This window comes from Vulpes lagopus, chromosome 1, assembly GCF_018345385.1.
Source record: "Vulpes lagopus strain Blue_001 chromosome 1, ASM1834538v1, whole genome shotgun sequence".
In the NCBI taxonomy this organism is placed as follows: Eukaryota; Metazoa; Chordata; class Mammalia; order Carnivora; family Canidae; genus Vulpes; species Vulpes lagopus.
In genome coordinates this window covers 85,851,899-85,877,121 of record NC_054824.1, presented here as the reverse complement: position 1 = coordinate 85,877,121, position 25,223 = coordinate 85,851,899, and the positions used below count along the sequence as shown (strand labels likewise).

The window sequence follows — 25,223 nt, the reverse complement described above, 5'->3', positions numbered from 1 at the left end:
ACTATCGTCAAACACAACTCAGAGCCCCTGGAATTTGTCCCTGAGTTATTGAAAATGGCCTTTGGATCTTGGATTGTTTTGCACAGACCTCAGCATTTCTAATCTGTATCCTTTAGAGGGCAGATTTGAATTTGGGACATTCCGGCCCTATTTTGGAAGTTTAACTGTATCTGTGGCCGGAGCATATTTTTTTCTTCCTTGTACTTTAATCAGCATTATTTGTTCAAAACATTTTACTCTAGAAAATAATTTTAGGGGGATCCCTGGGTGGCTCAGAGGTTTAGTGCCTGCCTTCGGCCCAGGGCATGATCCTGGAGTCCTGGGATTGAGTCCCATGTCGGGCCTCCTGCATGGAGCCTGCTTCTCCCTCTGCCTGTGTCTCTGCCTCTCTCTCTCTCTCTCTCTCTGTGTGTCTCTTGTGAATAAATAAATAAAATCTTAAAAAAAAAAAGAAAATAATTTTAAAGACGACAAAGGGGTACTCCGTAACATATGCTGCCCTTTCAAGAATGTGAATCTCATGGTCTGGAGAGATTAATACCCATCTTGGTTTTTTTTTTTTTTTTAAAGATTTATTTTTATTTATTTATGATAGTCACAGAGAGAGAGAGGCAGAGACACAGGCAGAGGGATGAGCAGGCTCCATGCACCGGGAGCCCGACGTGGGATTCGATCCTGGGTCTCCAGGATTGCGCCCCGGGCCAAAGGCAGGCGCCAAACCGCTGCGCCACCCAGGGATCCCCCCATCTTGGTTTTGAACAATGATTTCCCATTGGTCTGATTATCTTACGTTCACTGTAAAATAATTCATTACCCAACACACACATACACATGCTCTTTAGAAAGACTATCAAGTTGTCCATATTGACACTTCACCTTAAATTTGTAATCTGTAAATGTGCGTGCATATGTACGTATGTGTAAGACAGAGAGAGCGGAAGTCTGAATTTTGCAAATACTGTGAAAGTCTGAAAAAGGTGGTTTCCTACAAAGATCATGAAAATTAAGTCACAGGTCATAATTAAAAAACAAACAAACAAACAACAAAACCAGCCAAATGGCAAATTAGGTCTTTTATTCTGGGTGGAGGGAGGCTACTCCTCTGCAATAGACTCTAAACCAGAAACATCAAAGGGGCTGCAGCCACCCCTCTGCCTCAGACAGCGCATTTATGCATCTGTATTCTAAAAAATGTGCCAGCTCTAGCAAGCTCACAGTACTGAGCAAAGTGCTACAGTTACAGCTGGGGATTTGTCTTTCAGGGCTGGCTCTATTTACTGGTTGTTTTTTACTGGTCTGTTCCTCCCTGGGGGGCCACAGTGGGGGTGTTTTTTGTGGGGTGGGGGTTTGAAAGAGGGAGTTTTTGTGAGTTCTATTTTGGATTTTGGTGAATAAGAAAGCAGGGAATTTGCCAGCCTGTTACTCAGTTATATTGAAACATGATACAAACTGCCTCAGTTTGGAGCACAGAAGGTGCTGAAAAATTTTTCTGAGGAGGTCTTGAAATATCGAAGCCTGTCTTCAAGGAAGGACTTATTTCTCTCAAAAATCACCCTGTAAATAATAGAGGTATGCATTTGTCTCCTCTCCATCCCTGGTCCCCTAGGTCACTACCAGAAGGATCACAATCGAAAGGTAGCCAATATGCTGTGAACAAAATCAAATCTTGTTCTTTATTTCCAGGGCGAGGATTAAGAGGACTAAGCTTGAGTGTGGGCCTGCTTTAGAAAGTCACTTCTCCACATGTACACCCTCAGGAACATGGGCTGCATGTGTCTGAACAAGCTGTACTTCCCACGTCGGCACTGTCCACTCTGTTTTCTTTTTTTCCTGTTTTTCTGAATATGCCTGAACATATGTGTCCAGTATAAACATACAATTGCGTGGACAAGGCTATGTGTGTTTCCAATTCCATACTATCTTGAAGGTGGTTCAACTTTTTAGAAATGCAGCCATATAATTTGTTCTGACTTGAAACACTGCTCAGAAACTGCATACCGGTCACCACCGCAGGTACTAGACCATTTATTGTGGGGCTGAAACAAATAGAAAACGAAGTCCTGGACAGCATCACAGAGCAGCGCTTCCTTGTGAGATCCTCTTGGTTAAGGAGGGATCAAGGGAGACAATAATGAAACTGATACTATAGGCTTTTTAAGGGGTAACAACCAGCTCAGGGTTAGCAGCCTTTCTAGACCTTGATGGTCAATGATATTCTCAACCTTTGCTTCCAGAGACTGGATTCCTGCCAAAGTAGCCTATATCATCCTCCCGCCCCCACCACCTCATTTTTGGTGAGGATGCCCTTGAAATTAGATCATACTTATTCCTGACAAAGCATATGCATATTGTGGTATCACTCTAAAACCAACGATTGGTTTTAGCTCTATGAAGAAAAAAAAATTCCAACAACCTTTCATGCTGAGATTTCTCATGCTAGTTCTCAGCACAGAAGTGATTTTTTTTTTTTTTAAGTTGCATAAAGCCTAGCAAGGTTTAAGTTTTCCCAGCAAGGAGAAAGTGTTTTTCAGCTGTTAAATTTTTCAGATGCTTTTTTTGAATTTGGATAAAACTCAAAAACATGTTTGTTTTAAAATGTAAACCTTTTTTATGTACAGAGGTTTGCATATAGAGAAATGCCATTACTATGTTTAAAGGTACTTGCTTTTGAAATAAAGAAGTCTTAGGCACTTAAATATAATAAACTGTATGTTGCATCACCAACATCTCATTGGGCGCTAACATAAATACGATGTTTTGGTGGACCGCTGATACACGTTTGCTGACAGGATCACTTATAACACTGCTAGTGAATGTATTTCTGCGTGAGAGCAAAGGGCGGCCAGGTTTGAACTGAAGAGCATTTCTAGAGTCAATATGCTTTTGAAAGACCTTTTACTTCAGTTGCATGAGGCTTCTTGGCCCTAGATCTGCTTGATTCCTCAGCTTCTTGACTGGGCCAAAGTTGATACAACATATGGTATTTCAAGCACAAAAACGATGGAGAAACACATTGAGGTACAGCAGCAAGGCAGAGATGAGGGTAAATTATCAGGAGGCCTGCCACCTGCCATTTTTAATGGGCCTAGTCGCTCTTCAATTTTAAGCAAATTGTAGATTGCTGAATGAGAAAAGATACTATCTTGTCTGCCCAATTTTTCTGTATTTTTATTGTAGGTTTTACACTGTGATCCAGTGATTGTTTGTTTACACACATAAATTGATACCTATCGATCTATCCACTCATCTAGATCTATCTCATTGAAATAAGGGCATATATATGTATGTATGTGCGTGTATGTGGTTCAGAGGCAGAAAGTAACTGATCTACCCAAACTTCAAATCTTAAAAGATTCCTCTTAATCCTACTGAGTGTTTTATTGTTTGGAGAGTTAAATATCAAAGTCTAGAATTCAGTACACATCAATCTTCTAATCAAGGACTTTCCAAAATTAGGGAAAGTACCAGATCTTCTGGTTTAATCTTTGAAATGCCAACAAATTCATTTTTCCCTTACTCATTCATAAGTTATTAATGTAGTCATTTTCCAAACATTTACTGATAGTCAACTATACGCCTTACAATACATACCTGCAATGTATTTCTAGCCCAATTACTTTAACAGTTGCTTTAGGATTTATGTCAGAGTTGGCCAGATGGTTCTTGAAAAGGAAAATCTTCCAGAGTAAAACAACCTGTTCAGTGTTTCCTATCTAGCAACCAAGAGTCCTGGTAGCATCTCTTCTAACCTCTTATTATGGTTCTAGTATAAAATCAGAAGTCTAGTTATATTTACTTTTCATATTTAAGCTTAATTAAAAATACTCAGTGCAATCATGAGCTTTTAATATCAGAATATTCAAAAACAACTTTCCCATAAGGGCTTCCTCACATATGATCCATAGAGAAAATTCATACAATTTTTTTTATGCTACAGAAATGCAGAAAATTGACCATTACCTACTTTACAGTGATTCTGAAAATAAATGAGCTAAAGCATGTTAAGTTCTAAGAAGTAGAGTAAATAAATAGATCACACTAGTGCCATCAGACAGTGTGTCTGCTCCCTCTTGATGAGAGCAGTATATATACGATAAGAAGACAGGTCCTAAATATTTATTACTTAGACTCATTTAGGTGGCCATACCCTCCCATGCCAGTAGAAGTGATATATAAATATATGGGTAGAGCCCAATTCAATTATTAACATGGCCTTTCCAGAAAATGGTTCATGCTATAGACTAGAGACTTAGAAAATGCAGAAGAGTGAACAATACGCAAGTGGATGAGACATTAGTCTCTCTCCTCATTGTGTAGGTCATGGTTCAAGGTCATGGAATTAGGAGTTGCTACTTTTGAAGAGTGAAATGCTTTGAGGGTTTTAAGGGAATTTATTTTTATGTATTTATTTTTAAAGACTTATTTATTTATTTTAGGGAGAGACCATACGGGAAGGACAGAGGAAAAGTGAGAAAGAGAATCTTAGACTCCTCACTGAGTGCAGAGCCCGACGTGGGGCTGGATCCCACGACCCTGAGATCATGACCTGAGCTGAAACCAAGAGTTGGATGCTCAACTGACTGCGCCACCCCTTTTAAGGGAATTTTAAATAAATTAACTTTATGTTTTGGGAATTATCATTTGGGCATTATTAAAGTATTATAATTGGACATGGGTTCATAAACATAATTACAGGCCACCTTTCCAAAGGACCTTCTTAATAATTCTTTCAATTTTTGATGGGTATAGTTAGTTGCCTCCCTAAAGTTATTCCATTTTCCAAAGCTTCTTACTGTCTGCACAAGTGATAAATTGGCACATGCACGTTGGCGTGGGGGAGGAAGTATCTGCTAAGGGCCCCTAGTAGGGATATGGCAGGCTTTGAGCACTGGAGGCCAAAGGCACCAGAAACATGGGCAGACAGCTTAAAATTGTCCTTTCTTATGTTTGTGCATTGTTTCTATATGGAAAATTATATTTCTCTGAGAGTATATGTGTAAATATGCATCTGCTAGTGTTTTGGCAACTCTAAGTTACCTAAATTAGTTTTGATCAACACTGTCGGATTTTTAAACCCACCAACGTAATAAAAGCAAGTTTAAAAAAACACAAACAAACCCTACAGTACATTGTGTGCTCTGCTGTTCCAAGCCTCAGCTTCAAGACAAAAGGAGAGTGAGACTTTGTCATTTGCTGGCTGTTAATAATCAAGAGAAGATCTGCCAGACAAGCTCTTTGAGGGCTCTGTCTGTCTGGACCAGGTATATACTGCACTACACAAAGGGCTTTGCAGGGGGAGAAAAATGAGTGTTCATGGACAATGATGCAGCTTTCTTAATTAAGATTTTCATTACTGATACATACATTAAGTTCTGCAACTGCAAGAGCCAAAGCACTGTCATGTGCAGGTAGATGTCCCTGATTCCATCTTCAGGCAGTAAAGCTAAAACATATTAAATGTGCACCCCGCAAATGTGGTGGGAGCCAGGAGAGATCCAGAAATATTTCTGTTGGAATGCAGAGAGGCCCCATTAAAAGTAAATTTTTAATGCATCTAATAGGCAGGAGAAAAAGCTCGTATGGGTAGACTGGGGGTGCACGTGTGTATGTGGCGTGCATGTGTTCCTGAATGGGACTGCTTTGAGGTCCTGAGCCACAGACAGAGGTAGTTGCAGCTGACCTAGAAATAATCTCTATATAAATACATCAATAGCTCAGGCCTTAAAAGGAACCTTGATCTTTAAGATTTCCAATGCCTATTGTCGAGAAAGGAAATAAATGGCTGATTTTGGGTAGCTTTTGGAAGATGGTGAAGACTCCTGTCCACAGCTGGCCCTGACTCTGTCCCTCTGGGTCACTCAGTCTATTTTCCCTGGATCCTCAGGCTGGTCCACAAGTCAGTGTGGTCTGCCAATGGGTGTAGTGTTCCCATGAAATAATCTGACTGGGGTGTGGGGAAATCTTTCTTCTGAGATCGAGTTATTTTTACAAAAAGAATTTTGCTAAGAGTTGAGAAGAAATGAAACTCTGCACAAGCCTCGAAATGGATGAATATCTAGAGTGCATGTTTTTTATTCCACCTTAACTAAAGCCTAATTCATTTTAGGGTTGCTGGTGCCGTTAATGTGCACACTGTGCTCTGTTGTTTTTCTCATTTCTAGTTGCATCCTATTTTAAGGTTCAAATTCATTTGGGGGACTAGCCTCTCTGTCTCCTCTCTAAAGAAGACCTTCATCTCTTGGTCATCCAAGAGTAGAGATGAGTGTTAGATGCTGCACTTCATGAAAGATCATTTTATTACAACAGTCAAAAATGACACATTCGTTTCTTATTAGGTAAAAACATTTATCTGGAATTTGAATGTAATCCCCCATGTTCTAAGAAGGAATAAACCAGAATCCAACACCGAAATGGCTCAAAAGGAATTCTTCTAAGTATTTTGGCTGTAGTTCTTTGTTGTTTGGGTAAAAGGGAAAAATTCCAAATAATAGTGGCCAAGAAGATTTCTCTTGGATTTCTGCACCAAGATTCAGATCTCTGAAGTAGTTTTCTGGATGTTAGTACACATTTCTGAAACTCTTTCCCTAGGTATATTACAGAGCTAGGGCAGAGTGGTAGACACACTGCCTGCTATGGGGTGGCAGGCCTCTGAACCTATTCTAGATGAGTGATGTTAATGACTGGCGGTAATAAGATGATTCTTTATACATAGTGGGATATATCATATGCAGACATTCTGTTAACAGATACTTCATGCGTTTTGGGAAAAGTAAACAGTATTAAGATTCTTTCTAATGTTTACTGAAATGTACGGTTATAAAACTGGTTAGAGGAATATGTGGAAGCTATTAGTGAAGAACCAATATAGTGGACATTATTCAAGCCTTGTGATGATGGAAGCAAGAAGGGGAAACAAACCGCAGGAGAGGATTTTGTTTTATTTTATTTTATTTTTCAAAGATTCATTTATTTATTTGAGAGGGGGAGGGGCAGAGGGAGAGGGAGAGAGAGAATCTTAAACATACTCTGAGCTGAGCACGGAGCCTGACGTGGGGCTTGATCCCATGACCCTCAGATCACAACCTGAGCCAAAACTCAAAAGTCAGACGCCTAACCGACTGTGCCCCCCGCACCCAGGTACCCCCCAGAAGAGGATTTTCACTGGAGATTTCCTATTACTTCTCTTATGCATGCTAGACTTGCTTGTGAGGACCAGATCAAAGGATATTATTAAAGGATTTAGGTGTACCTTTTACTCAAATTCTGTCATGAGACACACGCTTCTCTTACCCAAAATACAGGGTTAATTTTAAATTAGAGGTGATAATTATTTTCCACATACCGAAAAGCCCAGAAATCTACAAGGAGGAACTAAAGGTGGAATTCACTTTAGCCTACCACATTGTGAGGGGTTAAGGCGGCCCATTCTAAATAAATACCTGGAAATGATTCTCTGGGATAAGGAAGTTAGGCTTGATTTGTCTTGAGTATCTTCAAATTAGGAGAAACGAGGAATTACAAAAGGACTAGAGAAAGAATGTGTAAAAGAAGAATCTCATGAAAGAAACAAAATCTTAATTTTATCGCCACAAAGATCTCTGGTACAAGATGCCCCTGCAAGTGCCCTAGTAGAAAGCTTCTTTGAATAAGTAGATTGTGTAGGTACCATATATATCCCTCCCCGGCTTTGAGCAGGCAATCATCATTTTGGGGAAGAAAAGAGAAGGGTGATAAGGAAGGGTGATAAACAACAAGAGGAATACTTATAATGCTAATTAATAGCACTCCACATTAATCATCATTACTGTGTCCCCATTTGGTCTCCAAGTAGAAGCTATGTTATAGAGGCAGGTGTATATAATACGTGAAGTTTTCTAAGAGCATAAGAAAGCCAGACATTCAGTAGTCTGAGCCCTGGGTACCCTGAGCCAGCTGTGTGGCCTCTAGCAGCATCCGGCACCTCTTAATCACATCTTCACCCTTCCCGGGGAGTTTGTTCAGGTGGAGAATGAGCTGTTGACTAGGCCTGGTACTCACCACTCACCTTAGCTTGTGCTTGGCCTGAAGGGGTTTCCATATAATCTTTGACAAGTTTTGCCTTTTGTCTTTCTTTCTGGATGCTAAGGATTTAGACACACACAACTTCCTTGTACACACTTTTTTTTTTTTTTTTTTTCTGAAGACAGAGAAAGAATGCCCCGGAGCACATGCCATCCCTTATCATCTGCAAATAAACTTCTTGTGCTGAAAGAAAGCTCCAGTTACCATTCAGAACAGCTTTGCACAACTCCTGCTCCTCTAAAAGACTCAGGGAACTCACTCCAAGAACCCAGACGCTCCCTAGCCCAAAACACAGGGAAGACGCCCTGTCACAGTTTGTACTGTGGAGGCAGGGGCTGATGCTGTCACTGTGGCATTTCTGTCTCTCCAGCGTCTTTCACTCTCCCTGAAGTGGCTGAAAAATATTCCATGTCATTAAGTATGTAGTAATACACATGGGAGTTAGAAAGAGAGAGGGAAAGGTGGAGGACATTTGATGACATGGCCTCTAGCACTTTATTTATGAGAACATCCAGAAATCTCTATCTACATCTGGTAGAAGAATAGTGTCAATTCTGCCCTGGAGACATGGATCAGGCAATGTTGCCAGTGTGTATTTTTCCCTTTCCAATAATTTACTGATTTTGGTCTGATGGCAGAGCTCAGATGATCACTTCTACACTCATGTGAGTGAACAATTAGCTTGTCTCTTTGGGGGATGGTCATGCCAAATAAATATAAATATATGTAATCAAGGGAAGTACTAACTGTTGTCCCCCACCCAGAGACTCCTCAGGTCCCTTGACTGTTGTTGGGTCCCCATCATATTTCCCAGGGAGCCAGTGAGGGTGGGTGATGCCACCGGGGCACAGGGGCATAGGAAACCGCGCTGGAGCTGCCCTCATAGGACTTCAGGGAGCACTGCCTGTGCAGGAAGAATGAGAGGAAGCAGCTAAACATGTGTGAGGCTGCTCGTTTGCCCTTTCAAATTTCTACTGTGTCACTCACCTTTTCATTGTTGATTTATAACCACTCTTAAAATATTAGGACATGTCACAATTTTTTTCCCAGTTTAAAAAAATTTTTTTTCTATCACAGTGATTTTTATTTTCAGGTAATAAAATTTAATTTATTTTCTTGAAGATTTTAGACTTTGGGGCACCTGGGTAGCTCAACTGGTTAAGCATCTGACTCTGATTTCGGCGCAGCTCATGATCTCAGGGTTGTGAGACTGAGCCCCGCATCTCTCCTCTCTCTCTGCCTCTCCCCCTTCCCTCACTTAAAAAAAAAAGATTACATTAAATAAAATATTTCAGGCTTTGGTTTTATGCTTGGAAAAAGCATCCCATACTCCCAATATGAAATACTCACATGCACAAATTACCAAAATTGGCATTTACGAAATTAGCGAAGATGCAAGGAAATGGGCAATCTCTTTTTTCATAGGTGGAGGTATAATTTGATACGTGTTTACTGGAGGACAGTTTAGCAATAGATAAATTTTACTTTCACCGTTTCACTACTAGAAATTTATCCTAAGGAGATAAATTAGGAAAGTGCATTTTTGAAAATGTATATGTGTATAAAGATAGATATTGTAGCATTATTTAGTTAGAAAAAAAGTCCCAGTATCCTAAATGTCCATCAAAAAGTGACTGACTCAATAAATTATCCATAAACTGGAGTACAGTGTAGCTATCAAAAAGGTAATGTAGATCTGTACTTATGAAATGGAAAATGCCTATTATAATGTTTAGTCAAAAGGTAGATTACTGGACAGCAAACAACTCTTCCTTTCATTTTCGAAAGACAAAGAGAAAGAAAAAGAGACAGATGAATAGATAAATATGGCAATATATTTCCCGAAGTATTAATAGTAAATTTCACTCCCTGGGCAGTGAAATTTTGAATGGATTTTATATTCTTCTTTTTATATTATCATTGTTACAAATTCAAACAAAACTAAATGTATACTCTTTAGAAATAAAAATCAGAACTTTTACTTTGGGGGAAAAAGAGCTTAGACACACCCCGCAACAGCTACTTGAAAGTTCAAATATGAGTTTCTCGGTCATTAGCAATTAGTAACTCTCTTAATAGGATGACATCACTGCCTACCTCAACTTCCCTCCAGGTCAGGCAATTGCAGGTGATACATTGTAGTTCTCGCCTTATAGGACTTTGAAACTGAGATACTGGAAATAATCTAAATATTTATATATAGGGCACAGTTCGGTAAATTCTAGAGGGTTATATGATTGATAAATAATCATGCAGACAATAACAGTGGCATTTAAAAAAAGAGCACTTATGTAAAAAAGGAAGCACTTAATGTAATATTTAGTTAGAAAATAGGATATAACTCTATATATACAATGTATGCCCAATTAGGTTAAAATCCAGGGAAGAGACTAGAAGGGAATCTAAAAAAAATTGTTAATAATAGTTGTTTCTGTATAGTGGCATTATAGATGTTTTCTCTGTACTCTATACTTTCTTAATATTTTACAGTATGTGTGAATTATAGAGCCATGAAAGCAGTAAATATTAAAAAAAATACAGCTGCTTTGCTCAACAGCTGCCAAATCCTTACCCCAGATGTATCTGCAATGTAGTTTTGAGTCAAATGGCCCTAATGTCATTTCCTAGAGGAATCTAGCAGGATGGAATGTGTTCAAATAAAGGAAAGCTACCATTGCCACCACCTCTTTCTGTCACCATTTCTTAATGCTTAGAATAAATCTGAGTAAGGAATCCTGCTTCTCCTGGAAATTAGGAATTTCCATGTTCTTCAGATCCTCTTCCTATCTTGCCTAATGTTGCCAGATGCTGGGATTTAAGTACACTGTAGTACTCTGGTATGTGTCCAGGTCTGGAAGTTGTTTTGGGGGCTGATGGTATAGGTCACCACTAGAAACGGAGGCTCAGTTATTTATTTCAAATCGGAGTTCTTTGAAATATAAGGATAGGTCGCTACATAAGATCTTCTGTAGTTAATTAGTTTTCTTTCCTTCATTGCCTTCCCTCTTCCTTCTTTCCCTCTTTCTTTCCTTCCTCCACTTACCTACCCACTTTTCCTGTCTCCCTCCCTCTTTTAAATAAATAGCCTTTCTGTACAGTTGGATGCCAGCTCTTAAAATTTAGAGAAAATTCACATAGTACCAATGCCACATTTCAAGTAGATCATCTGATTGTTCCAAAATAATCATATTTTGGCAAAATGATGATGGGAGAAGTCAGAATTGTCATTCATATGTATATAATGCATGTTAGGGGCTTGGCAATAAGGCAGGCAGTAGATATTTTTGAGAAAGCAAGAAAGTAAGTAGGTAATGCCAGGATGGGGGGAAGGAGCAGGCTCAAGAAAGAAGGATCGATGTGGGTTTCTGTGTCCTTTGACTAAAGTTGTCTAACCACGTGTTCCTGGCCTTTTGGACCAAATGGCAACTTTCAATCTTCCATTACTAGGAGCTATTTGACAGCAGGGATGGTACCTTATTTATCTCTGTTTTTTTTTTTCCTGTATGCAACACAGTGCCTGGTGTCATATACATGCTCACTAGCTACTTGGAAAATTTAACTGAGCCTTTTTACTGCCTTTTATTAACCTCAGCTAGGAAAGAAGAAAGAGAGAAAGAAAAAGAAAAAGAAGAAAGAAAGAAAGAAGAAAGAAAGAAAGAAAGAAACAAACAAACAAACTAAAACCCCTAATGTCTTTTCACACATACTGGGTAAAACTCAAATTTAATTTGTACTCAAATATATATCTTTTCTGAGCTTCCATCTTGGTCACTGAACTGCTGGAAAAAAAAAAAAGTACCCAAGGCAGGTGGGTATCAACATTAACCCACCAGATTCACCTAGGCCTTCCACACTGCCAAGGAGAATCCTACTAGGTTTTTCTGGTCAACTTGTTGTCCCATTGGTCCCAAGAACTATTTTATTTTATTTATTTATTTATTTTATTTTATTATTTTATTTATTTCTTATTTTATTTTATTTTATTTTATTTTATAAGATTTTATTTATTTATTGATGAGAGGCACAGAGAAAGACAGAGGCAGAGACACAGACAGAGGGAGAAGCAGGCTCCATGCAGGTAGCCTGACGTGGGACTCAATCCTGGGTCTCCAGGATCAGGCCCTGGGCTGAAGGCGGCACTAGACCGCTGAGCCACCAGGGCTGCCCCCAAGAACTATTTTAAACTTTCTCTTTCCTCAAATCTCCACCTCACTTATTCTTCGCAGGACTCTGCCCCCTAGTAGCTATCATTTTGGAAACCACTCAACCTCTCAGGACACGGGCAACATCTGCATGTGCTCTTCCTCTTTCTTGTAACAACAATAGGAGATGTCCCTCCTCCAATACTCCCATATATGCTTAGGATTCCATGTTCCTAGCCTTACCAGGAATCTTACACTACTAATCATCCCGACCTCTTCTCTTTCTTCCATAAACTGAATCTCCCCTCTCTACTGTATGCTTCCCAAATGCATACAGACACACCAGTATTTCTATTTTTCTCAAACCTTTCTTTGACCTCACTCCCTCATTCCCAAGTCATTACAGTAGTTCATTCTCCTTTTCTTTACAGGAAAACTTCTAAGAGTTATCCATATTTGTGTTCTCTATTTCTTCACCTCTCATTCTTTCCCCGTACCATTAAAAACAGGTTATCGCTTCTACCACTTCAACGATACAGCTTTTTTTTTTTAAGATTTTATTCATTTATTCATGTAAGACACACAGAGAGAGAGGCAGAGACATAGCTCCCTGCAAGGAACCTGATGTGGGACTCGATCCCAGGACCCCTGGATCATGTCCTGAACTAAAGGCAGATGCTCAACCACTGAGCCACCCAGGAGTCCCAACAAAATGGCTTTTGCCGAGGTCCACAACCTCCACATTAATATATAAATGCATTTTTCAGTTCCTGACTGACTTGACTTCTCAGCAGCACATCTCACTAATGACCACCCTCTTGGAACACTCTCTTCTTTTGGCCTCTATGCCACTGTTTTCTGGTTTTCCTCGTACTCCCTTAGCTGTTCCTTCTGAGGCTATTTCATGGCTCATTTTTTTTTTTTTTTTTTTGTTCCCAGGTGATTAAATAGTAAGAGTTCCTAAAGTCTCGGTTTGGGCTTTCTCCTCAATCTTACCCCTGGTCCTAGGCAGTATCATCCATGCCTGAAGTCTCATTTGCCTTGACTTAACGTCTGATTTCCTGCCTAGTCAATATGCTCAGTTATCTTTATCAAAAACACCTCACTCCAGACATCTCAAAAACAGATCTTTCAATCTTCCCTCAATTCCTGTTTTTCTTTGTTATTTCATGTAACCGTGAATGGTACCAACCTCCATACAATTTTATGAGCATAAAACCAGTAGTCACAATTGCTGTTTTTCTCTCCTCCATCTCCTACAACCAGTCCTTGAGAACATCCTGTATATCTTGCTTCTGTATTATCTTTCAGTTCCATTTATTTTTCTTCCATTCCCAGTCATTATCCTAGTTGATCTCTTATCTATGCTACAATAGCTTCCTTTCTTTTGCTCCTGCAAAACCATTCACCACAATGCACTAACTTGATCTTTTTTGTTTTTAACTTTTAATTTTAAGATGACTGCAGATTAGCATGCAATTGTAAGAGATAATACAGAGAGATTTGGTATACCCTTTACCCAGTTTCACCCAATAGTAATATTTTATATAACTATAGTAGGATATCACAATCAGGAAATTGACCTTGGTTTTACAGTGGTACAATCCATCTACCTTATTTAGATCTTGCCAGTTTTATATGCACTTTGTGTGTGTATGTACATGTGTGTATTTAGTTCTATGCAACTGTATTACCTATATACATTTGCACGATCACCACCACAGTCAAGATACATAATAGTGCCATCATAAGGCTCTTTTGCGCTACCCTTGATAGCCGTAGGGAGCTCCATCTCTCCGCCCCTCCTTAACCTTTGTCAATCACCAATCTTTCCTTCATCCTTATAATTTTGTTATTTCAAGAATGCCATATAAATAGAATTATAAAGTATGTAATCTTGAGGTTGGCTTTTTTTCACTCAGCATAATACCTTTGTGATTAACACAAATTGTTGTATGTATCGAGGGTTACTCTTTAATGTTGAGAAGTATTCCATGGCATGGATATACCACAGTTTGTTTAACCACTCACTCATTGATGGTAATTTGGGTTGTCTCCAGTGTGGGATTATTATGAAAAAAGATGTTATAAACACTGGTGTATAGGTTTGTGTGTGGATATGTTTCCATCTGTCTGTGATAAATATATAAGGGTCACATGATCTTTTTAGAATACAAAATTGATCATATCACATTCCTTCTTAAGTTTGCTTTCCCATTGCCCTGAAGAAGGTCTTTAACATGGCCTACAAAGATCATGACATCATCATGTATCTTTTCAACCTCAATCTGGGCTGCTCATCACCAAAATCTCTCCATCCAGCTATATTTGATGCCTTCACCTATGCTGAACTCTCTGCTTAGAAACCCCTACCACCACCTAATCTCACTTCTTGTCTTTCATCTTCAGATGTTAGCTCAAATATCACTTCCCAGGGGAGCTCCTTGTGAACTTGTAGACTAACTTAGAACCCCCTCTTATAATTGCTCCTAGAGCTCCTGGAACTTTTATTTCACAGCAGAAAGCACAGTTTGTAATTATAAGTTATTTTGTATGGTCATTTGATTAATATGGCTTCCATCCCTGAGACTGTAAACTGAGTAGAGCAGAGACCATGTCTATTTTGCTTGCCATTATATCTTCAGCATTTAGTAGACAGTCACTCTGTGCTTAATGAAATTTAGCCAAAGTTTTTAAGACAGATAGTTTTGGATTCAAGTTCTATTTTACTTACTAGGCATCCTTGAAAAAATTACTCAAACATGCACAATCTCTGTTTCATCTTCAAAATTACGATTACAACAGCATCTAATTAACAAGAATAATTTTAAAGGTTAAATCACATAGCTGTTAAAAGTATTTTGTCCAGTGCCTAAAGCAAGGCAAGCACTCGACACATGCTATTTCTTATTGTGATTATTAGTTTAACTAAAGATGAAAGTTTTTGTATTTTTTTCCCCAATGAGGTTTTAGCCCATTATCTTAATTCCTTGCCTGTTCCTGGGGTTCTGATTCAGGGAACTCTGAGAGTCTGAAAAAGAACCCTTAGTTTAGATCTCTGATAATTCTATGACTACAGGTTCCAAGCCAAGGTATGTCTCCTTAGGTGAATACCTTGTTTGGTCTCTTGGCTGTGGTTCTCATTTTCATCTCACTCAGTACTTCCTCCTCTTGTTTTCCAGCCTGTGGATCAGAAGACTGGTAGGAATGCTTCTTTCCGATTCCTAGTTTCCAGAAAGAAGTTTTTGTTTGTTTGTTTTGTTTTGTTTTTTCAGAAAGACGTTTTCTAAACACAACTTTTCTCTGTCTCATTCCTTATACTTCCTCATAGAGGTGAATGGGAGTTAGTGGCCTGGAAGAGCATTGCTCTTATGCAGATCCAAATTTTTCCCTTGGGAGGGCTTTTCTAAAATTTAGATAGAAGGGAAGGGAATCAATGAGCCCATCTTACCTTTCATACATCCTTCAACCAAGCCTAGTGTAAAATTTTTGTTCCTTAGCTATCAGTTATTTTGTCTCATTTTTTAATGGGTTTACAACTTTAGTGGGAAAGAGTAGTGACATTTATTGGACCCCATCAAAGATTCTAACACTGAGGTTTATGCTTTTGTTTGGGATATCATTTGTTTGCTCTCATCTTTATATATATATATATTCTAGCCAGTTTTCAAGACCCAGCTAAATCACATTTTACATGACACTTTCCTGCCCTCAAGGTTCTCTTTCATGAATGAAATCTTATAGTACTTACTGGACTGTATCATTTCTTTTGGAATTGTCACTTATTGTCTCATATACATATGGCATACTCAACAGTATAATTTCTTTTCCTAATCCAATTTTGAGTTCCTTAAGAGCAAGCAAGGGCAGTGTCCTAGATTTATGTTCTAGCTCTCCACTAAACACGATTTCTTTTTATGTAGTAAGTTCTTAATAATATCTTATGGGATGATTGTGCTTGAGGCTGGCCTACTGACCAGGCTGTGATCTGAAGGATCAAGTTACAATTAATATGGTTTAGTGGCTGGATGGTTTCAGAAGGGGTGGTGGCAGTGGCCAAAGGGAAAAAAAGATGCTACTATGAGTATGTCCCTGAACTGTGTTATGAGCACCGTTTAGATATATACAGGTAGTGAAGCTTAATCCTATTATGTGCTGAGTTTTCATCCTGGTAATATACTCCTCCATTTTCCTTTATGAAAGGCATATGGAATGCATGGTCTGATAGGCAGAAAGGCTAAGAGAAATGCAAGCAGAGGGAGGTAATGCTCTTAGGTGTGGTAGGCTGGTGTGCAGAGTGTTTTGATTCTCTGAATTAGTCGAAAGATGAAAAAAATAGCCACTACTACCACAGGAAATAAATTAGAAGGAAAGGTCCTGAAAATGGTATCTGAGCAATGAAAGACAGTGAATATTTTAAAGATCACTGAATTTAATTTATTCAACCTAAATGCATAAAAGTACAGGTGGGGACATTATTTATGCAGGTATATGCAAATCACTTTATAAAATAGGCAAAGCCCTTCTGCTTTTTATAAGTTGCCAAGGTGGTTCCTGATATTTTAAAAGCTATGCACCTTTAATGTAATTTCCTAAGAGTTGGAATCCCTCTGTTGGAATCACAGTCATTGTCAGAGCGAGTTTATTTTTTTTTCTTTCCTCTGGGACTTCTACAAGGCTCTCATAACCATCATAAAAAGGGTGGTTTCCACAGAGATATGACTAGAAAAATCACTTGGAAATCACTGAGGAGCAAGTCACAATGTTCAAAGCGGAGAACAGGGGCTTTGAAAACATGAACCCATCTGACCTCTTGAATTTAGTACAGTGAATTCCTGAGCTCTGAAACATGGGGCCCGGCTGTGCATGCCATATTGGTGCTATAAGACTGGCAGTAGGTTGGCTGTGGCATGGTCTATTTCAAACTCCTTCACAGTGCCCAGTGTTGCATGTTCCCAGATGACATTTGGTTGGCAGAAGCTGGGCTTCCAAAGCTGGCAGTCTGGAATGCAGCCCACTATGTTTTGACAAACACATAATTGACCATCTGATCACCAGCCTACAGTCTGCATTCAGGTCACTGGGGGGACCTGGGCTTTCAATAGGTCCCTACTCCTCATCTTGTTCATCTTCTCAAACCTTTCTTCAGAAAGCAATATAGAGAAGACTTAAACACACCCACACATACCCTCCCATTTGCAAAAGAGAACATGGTCCATGAAACATAAGCTGTTGAAAATTTCCTTTAAATTGTCCTGGCAGCCCAAAGTGAACAAGAGAAAAGCACATTTATGGTGAACTCTAATTCAGAAAGAGCTAAGAGACATACTGAACTGTTTAAAGACCGGCAGTATATACATTGCCTTTCAGCTCAATGGCTTAGAACCCCTTAGAAAAAGACAGCATAGGAAACTGATAGGAAATTGGGTATTGCTTGACTTTAAGTGGATGCTATTAAGAAATGTTTCAATTTCAGGTGAAAGAAGGGAAAAGCAAGACACTGGAAATGGCTTCTTCCTTATCTGCCTGATGCTCCCCCAAATCTACTGTGGGAGGAGGAGTCACACATCTCTGTGACCAGCAGGCAGCAGCTCAGAGTGACTTCAGATTCAAATTCAGGTCTCCTGTAAAGCTCCTGTAAAGAGTGCTTTGGTCTGAAATCACAACTCATCAACCTTTCTCCTAGAAGGCAGGGGTTGTGTACTAGGCCAAGATATGCTGGCATTACGCAGATGTCAGTGTCTATGTCGACACTACCAGAGGGCCTCTCCTCTCCACTCACTCCCCCACTGCACAGTCCAGGCCTTTGGTTTTTACCTTTGACCTGGTCTCCCTTTTCTCAACCATCCATGTCTATGTAGCTAGAGTGCTCTTTTTCTAGAACATACATTTGCTTAAAATTTTTCAAAGCTTCCACAAGCCACACATCACATCCAAATTCCCCCACGTGACTTCCAAGACCCTTTGCAATCTGCCTCCTACCCACTTTCCAGCCCCACCTCCCAGGATGGCCGCCATGCCCCAGCCATACTGAACTAATGTCCTCCAGAGTTGGCTGCTGCTCAACCCCTTTTGATTTTGAAAATACTCTTGCTTTTTTTTTTTTTTGGATTTGGATCCCTTTTTCTTCCCCTTCCCCAACATTGACTCCCCAAACTGCAATTCATTTTGTAGACTTTTAGACCCAGCTTGCAGGTGGCACTCCTTTCTTGTTCCTCTTGCTACATCTTGTTTATACCTCCACTCCAGTGTCCATCACATGCTACAGCCTTTATTTACTCTTTATCACCCCCACCAGACTGTGAGGTTCTTAGCAACAGGGAGCATTTCTTATTTATCTTGGAGTTCCAGGAACCAAGCATAGTGACTAGCTTTCTATAAATGTTTGTTGACTGAAAACTGAATAAAGAGCTGTGCATGATAATTAATCAAAACTAAGCCAAGCAGTAGCATTAGCTTCTATAAGCTAAGCATGGAGCCTATTAGCAATCTAATGAAGGCAGAAGATCGCAGCAGTAAGGCTCTCTCTGACGGTTATCATGGGGTGAAAGGAAGAGTGAGGAATAGAGGGTGTGATGGAGGAATGTCTTGTTAGCAGAGAATGTCACGGAGGCAGTGAATTTTTAGCCTTTTCAGTACTGAAAGGTATTGTTCTGAGAATGAATCTGAGTCTGAACTGTGGAGAGGTCTAATTTATAATAACCTGGTTTCTCAAATAGGCTAAGTCTGTGCTACCTGCTACAAGGCAGCGTGGCAGGCTATGGAGGGCTCCTCTTTGTTTCTGCTGAAGAGTCATGGAATGGAAAACTCTTGGGGGGAACATCTGGAAGCTATTCTGTTCCCATTGAAATCTGTGTCAAATCCAGATTGGGACTTTGGACCAAATGCAGGGCCAGGGAGGGAGGGTGGAATTCGCACCTGTCTGGAGAAGGCCATGGAAGAGGCCCTGGGAGCTAGAGACACCGGGGGGATAATGTTCTGATCTGTTCCCAAGGAGCTTTTCTTTTCCCTTTGATAGGTATCTGGGGCACCACCCCTGAAGCCATCAGCTGTGTCTGTGGGGCACTTAAGGACAGCAGGACTGTCACAGGCCCCGTCACCCTCGAAACAAAAGCAGCCTCAGGATTTGGAACAACCCAAGCAAGCATGAAGCCGGCCCGGGGAGGGGAGGCTGGGACAAGGATTGTGGGTATAGGCACGGGCTGTCAGCCCATTACAGGTCATCCTCTCAGCCCCATCTCTGGTTAAAAACTAGGATCTCTCTAGAAGCTGCCTGATTGATGGTTGATGTAGCATAGAATCAGTTTCACATTTTCCTATGAGCCAGAAACAGCCTTTCAATTACGTTTTTATCTCAAAGGTCTCCCCCTCGATTTCTAATCTGTGACACAGGTCCCCAGTCCCCTGTACCGCTTGTGTCTGAGGCTTGCCCTACAGTGCTGACGTCATAATAGCTGAGCCGTGCGGGCAGGAGTGCACTGTGCTGACTCATCCCCGGTGATGTGAGGATTAATGCCTTGTCTAACACGGAGCTATTATGTGAACTGTTTTTACACAAAAGAACTGTAACAAAAATGATTTGCCAGTCAGAGGACTAGAAATATGCAGTGCTAGGTAACTGAAGTAGCGATGCAGAGACATAAAGTGGTAACCACATGTGTGCACGTTGACACCCTCCCAAGCATTGACAGACCCGCTCTATCAACACAGAGGATAAGGAATAACACGACTTGTCAGGGGCAGGGAGGATCCACCCCTGCTGTATAAATGCATTACACATAGTACCCGTCGTCTTTGGGGAGTTTAACTAATCTCCTTTCTCTGTCAAATGGCTGTCACTTTGGACTTTAGCCTTACTGTCCGTCCTTTGGGGGATTGTGCTCCCCGGAATATATTTGCAACTAGCTTCCAGGAATGTTCGTGGAAGCCACACACACATACAAGCGAGCCATGGGAACCCCCTTTCTGAGCAAATGATTACCACACAAGAAATACCTCCGAGTGAGAAGTCAGTGAAATAAGACAGATGTTGTGAATAAGGGATAGCACTCACCAGAGAGCCAGAAGCAGCTGGGAAGATGCTGATGATTATTTATCACATAAGGTGATTGCCCCTACCTGTAGCATGTCTCGGGCAGTGTCTCATGTAGTGAGTGACTAGGATTATTTGGGTTCATTGCTGCAGAATCTCTTACAAGCAGCCCGAGGTAAAGCTTATCCTACCCATTCAGTACAGCCTGGTTTGGGCTTTAAAGAACAAATGTTCCCTCTTTTCATCTGAAATCAAGAAATCAAGTTTTTCCCTCTCTCTTTTTTTCCCCCTCCCTTTTCAAATGACTTCCCATCTTTTCTCAAAAAGGATGGTACCTTCTACAAACCTCTTGGCACATGTAATCCCAGATTTCTCTCTTTTTTTTTCCTGGACTTGTGATTTCAGACACTATTTTAGCCCAAATGGATCAAGCTTTATAGATCACGCTTGTACTTCTTAAGTAAAAGAGTATTGGAAATTTTGGCCATAAATGAAAGCTCTGACCGAGAAGTTGAAATTAACTATTGGACCTAGAGATGGGTGTATAACTGAAGAATAAATAATTGCCCATTGATTGACAGTGGAGCAAAAGCCCAACTGTTGCTGATAACTGGCTGAAGAATGTAAGCTCTAGTTTAGAGAAGCAGTGACTTCTGCAAACAGCAGCTGCGGCTTAGTAAAAGGCAGTCTTTATATAAGTCCAATGCCTGAGGCCCTGGTCTTTTCAGCCCCCTCATGGATGGCAACTACTACCACCACCAACAGCATCAATTCCAAACCCAAATGAAGCTAACGCATAGTAAAGAAGTGCTGGAAACCACAACAAAGTCAACTAGAAAACATGCCAATAAAGATCCAAATTTCCCAAATATGACACTTTCTTGAAAAGTAAAGAAACCAATTTTACTTACATAAAGAGAAAGGGCAGGCCACAGACTGCTGGTCAAGGAACTGGAAAAACAAAAACAAAAACAAGGAATTAAAAATAAATCCAATGATACTACAAGGAAATCTAAGTAATAGACAACCAGTTGCTCCTAAGGATGAGTAGTAGGAGCGTGTTTTATTACATGTAGCCCAAGAGAAAAGATCCAGCTCCATAAAATTTTCCAAAGGTGTGATGTTCTGCTATATGACCAACACAGTACTTCCCAGTACACTGAGAGACAACCTTTTTCTTTGTTGACTTCATTCTGATCTATATGGTACGAGTATTTTCTAGAGTTATGCTTTTCAATACAGTAGCCCCCATCTATACTTATCTATTTAAATTAGTTAAATTTTGGGGATCCCTGGGTGGCTCAGCAGTTCAGCACCTGCCTTTGGCCCAGGGCATGATCCTGGAGTCCCAGGATCGAGTCTCACATGGGGCTCCCTGCATGGAGCCTGTTTCTCCCTCTGCCTGTGTCTCTACCTCTCTCTCTGTGTCTCTCATGAATAAATAAAATCTTTAAAAAATAAATAAATTAGTTAAATTTTAATTTAAAAAAACCCATAAATATTTAGTTCCTAGTCACATTAGCCACATTTCAAGTGCTCAGTAGCCACCTGTGGCTGGTGGTTGCCTTATAGGTAGAACATTTCTATCACTGCATAAATGTCTATTTGGGCAGCACTGACTAGAATAGGTAAAGGCTTTACCGTATAGTACAGGGAAAACTTTAAATGAATTTCAACAAAGATGGATAAAACTCCGATAAGCTTTGGCTCTTTTAAGGGTAAATTCAGTATGTTTAATGTCCCAAAGATCCTATGGACACATTTAACACCTACATGCATCGTCGCCCCTCAGCTGAAGACTTGATGTGATGCAGCCTCATGTTGGCTTGACTGAGAACCATACACCACCTCCTCTGCCTCTTCTCTCCAGCCTAGGAGTGTCCCCTCGGACAAAATGATTTTAAATGAAAGCATCTGTCTCCCCAAACGCATCACTAATGATGAAAGCCTCAGGTTTGCGGGGAGTAGATCTTAATAGTTTCTCCTTCTGTATTTCAAATCAGATAATTCTCCTTTGTAATCTTCAACTTACAAGCCAAATGAGCTATAATGGGATTGGCCGGATCACCACTGTTTTGACAACTTCTTTTAGAGTAAAATAAAACTGAAGATCCATGAGAAATGAATAAACCAAGCAGGGATACTAAAAAAGCAGGTCTCTCTACCCATACCCCACTCAAATATATCTAGGACTTAATATATGCTGATTGGATTCTTGCCTCTCTGACACCATGATTTTAACCACTTCATAGAAGGCTCCAGAAGTATGCAAAACAAATCATACTAAGATCAAGTAGAGGGATCTGATTATATAACTTAGCCTAGAATAAGGCTAAAGCAAACACAAAGAAACAAACAAACCAGTCAGAGAGATTTCACTTCTCAACAAGTTTTCTAGACTAGTGCACTATCACAGACTTTCCTCCAAAGGAAAAGTTTCCTCTTTATGGCTAATGTGAGACCCTGGCCATGTACATGTAAGTGTTAAGGATGGTATTCCTGTCCTTGAACAAGAAGAGTTAAGATGAAAATCTGCAGCCTGGATAATAATGTATGCTAACACAAGAGAGGCTGAGAGTCTCCACTGCTTTCAAATTATTTTACAAAATTGATGAGTTTAATGAAAACTTTAAGCAAGATAATTAGATTATATATGATTCATTGGAAGTACACACAAACTTAAAATATATATAAAGATTGATTAGTCTTCAGAGACTTTAAAATTCTAGGTTTTGCTACATTCTAGTCCGTTTTATAAGCCAGGATCCTAGACTGTTGCACCAGTCTATTTTTTAAATCTCCTTCCTTCCTTCCTCCCTCCTTTTCCCTTTTTTCCTTTTCTCCCAACTTTTTTGAGCTTGCTCTTTCCCCCCAACCTTTGGGAAAAAGGAGAAAAATATGATTCATGTTTTTTTTTTTATGAAATATGCCCACTTATTTCTCTGTTGCATGTTATAAGCCCAATAGCTCTCAATAATACATTATGCTTTTTAAAAACTATACTTAGCATTTATATTCTTATATCTAAGCACATAACTTTCCTTTTCAAATTTCAAGAAGCATTTATTCATAAAAGTTAATCAGTCAAAATTAAATTTTTGATGTGATCAAAAGAGATCAATGTAAATTGTACCCAGATTGACTATTACATCCAAGGTCTGGAATGAAGAAGAAATATCTTTTCTGGATGTCAAGTGACACACAGGCTGTCAATGACAGGAATCCAAGATGGAGAGAAAAATCACAGTGTGTATGTCACAGTCTAAGACAAATTAAAGCCAAATTAAATTGAAGATGTTATTGGATATAATTGTTGTCTTTATATATTAATGAAAAACAGTAATACCTATTCCAAATTTAATATTAAGGCTAAAAATTTAATCTCAAAAAAAAAATAAATAAAAATTTAATCTCAGAGTTCTTATACAATTTATAAATGTTCATAAACGTCAAAAGGCCCCTACTTCTTGATTGAATTACAATCTGCAATTTTGAGAATATGTATTAATCTACATAGGTTTATTCCTGTTCGGTTCAAATTGTTATTTTATTGATATGCACCCTTTCTGCCTAAATAATATTCACCTTCTATGTCTGTAAGTTGTTTTCATCTGAAATGCAAAGAATTATCCATGGTAATTTTGCATATGATGAAAAACATTTGCATTAAGCATGCTAGGCTACCTAGCAAAGAATATATAACTATAAAGTCCAAATGAACCAGGACCCTAAAACATGGTGGGGGAGGTAAGAGTAGAGTGGGGTAAGGGGTTGGTTTATGGTGAAGTCTAATTGCATCCTGTGATTTCTCTGTAGAAATTATTGTATAGTGTCAATCTCTAAGGAACTAAATGTATTATTAATTAAATGTATTATTAATAGAGATTAGTCAACTCTGATTTCAGTTTATGTAATGTTCAAGGGCAATGGTTTCCAACATTTTGAGGTGATATGGATCCCTATGAAAATCCCTCCCTAAAGAAACTCCTTACCAACACCAAGTTTCAAGAAACTTCCAGACTCCAGAAAGGTTATCCATGAAGTCCAGTTAAAGCCACCCTTGGCCTAGGGGAGAGGTGAGAGAACACCTGTGAAATCTCACTGCTATCACCTCTAGGGAGATGAGCAAGTTGCTATAAGCTGAAGCCAGAAGAAAACAAAAGGTATAGAAAATAGAGCACTACATGGGTGTGTGTGTGTGTGGCTAGGGACACACAGACTACCAGACTCTGACTTACTTAGTTCTTTACAATTCCTTTTTAAACGAGTCCACAGAAGCTTAGGAACAGTGAGATAAAGGAATAGTGAGCAGAGAAATGAGAACAGTTACTATTTACTCAGCACCTTCTGCAGTTGCAGGCATCCTGTTAAGTAAATGCTTCTCAAATTTGAATGTGGGCATGTCCAGGGATGTGGAGCAATGTAACAGGAGCGCACCAAGTCATGGAATAAATAATAAAGACATGACTGTCTTTTTGGAGGGTCAGTTGTCCCTGTGGCTAAGTCATTTAAACTGTTATTTGTACATATGTTTATTAATCCGATAACTTGGATATTAGAGAAGAGAAAACAGCCACTGTTCTTGTCCTTGTGGAACTTCTAGTTCAATGAAACAAGTAAGAACGTAGTGAGGAACAGAAATGCAGAATGTGTCATTTGTAGGATGAACCCTGAGAGCTCACTGAAAAGTCTCATCTGTGGCAGACTGCTTCAGGCAATGGCTTGCACCCTGAGTGCTGGATCACTCTCTGTAACCAGAGGATCACCTCTGTGGAAGAGTTTGAAAAGCAGCATTAGCCGTAGATCATTTCATCCTGACTAGAGGAGTAAATACTGTTAACTTCCAATTTACTATAGAACAAGGGAGATTTGAGAAATTAGGAAACTTACCCCAAATCCCACAGCTGCTGGGATCTGAATAGTTTTGTACCATTCCAAAGTCTACATATTTTTCACCACTAAATTATACTACATCTAGGTATTTCCCA

At 39.6% G+C, this 25,223-nt stretch overlaps 1 protein-coding gene across 38 annotated transcripts in view; it reads right to left on the bottom strand.

The window, feature by feature from the left end:
* ZBTB20 (zinc finger and BTB domain containing 20) overlaps nucleotides 1-25,223 on the bottom strand; it is a 770,327-nt gene that overhangs the window by 161,501 nt on the left and 583,603 nt on the right. For 37 of the 38 annotated variants that reach the window (XR_005985640.1, XM_041765260.1, XM_041727104.1 and 34 more), the window contains one exon: nucleotides 21,147-21,186. The gene's annotated coding sequence lies outside the window, so the exon portion shown is untranslated. Of the gene's footprint in view, nucleotides 1-21,146; nucleotides 21,187-24,227; nucleotides 24,247-25,223 lie in introns of those variants that run through there. The other variant, XM_041769034.1, reaches the window with a different exon arrangement.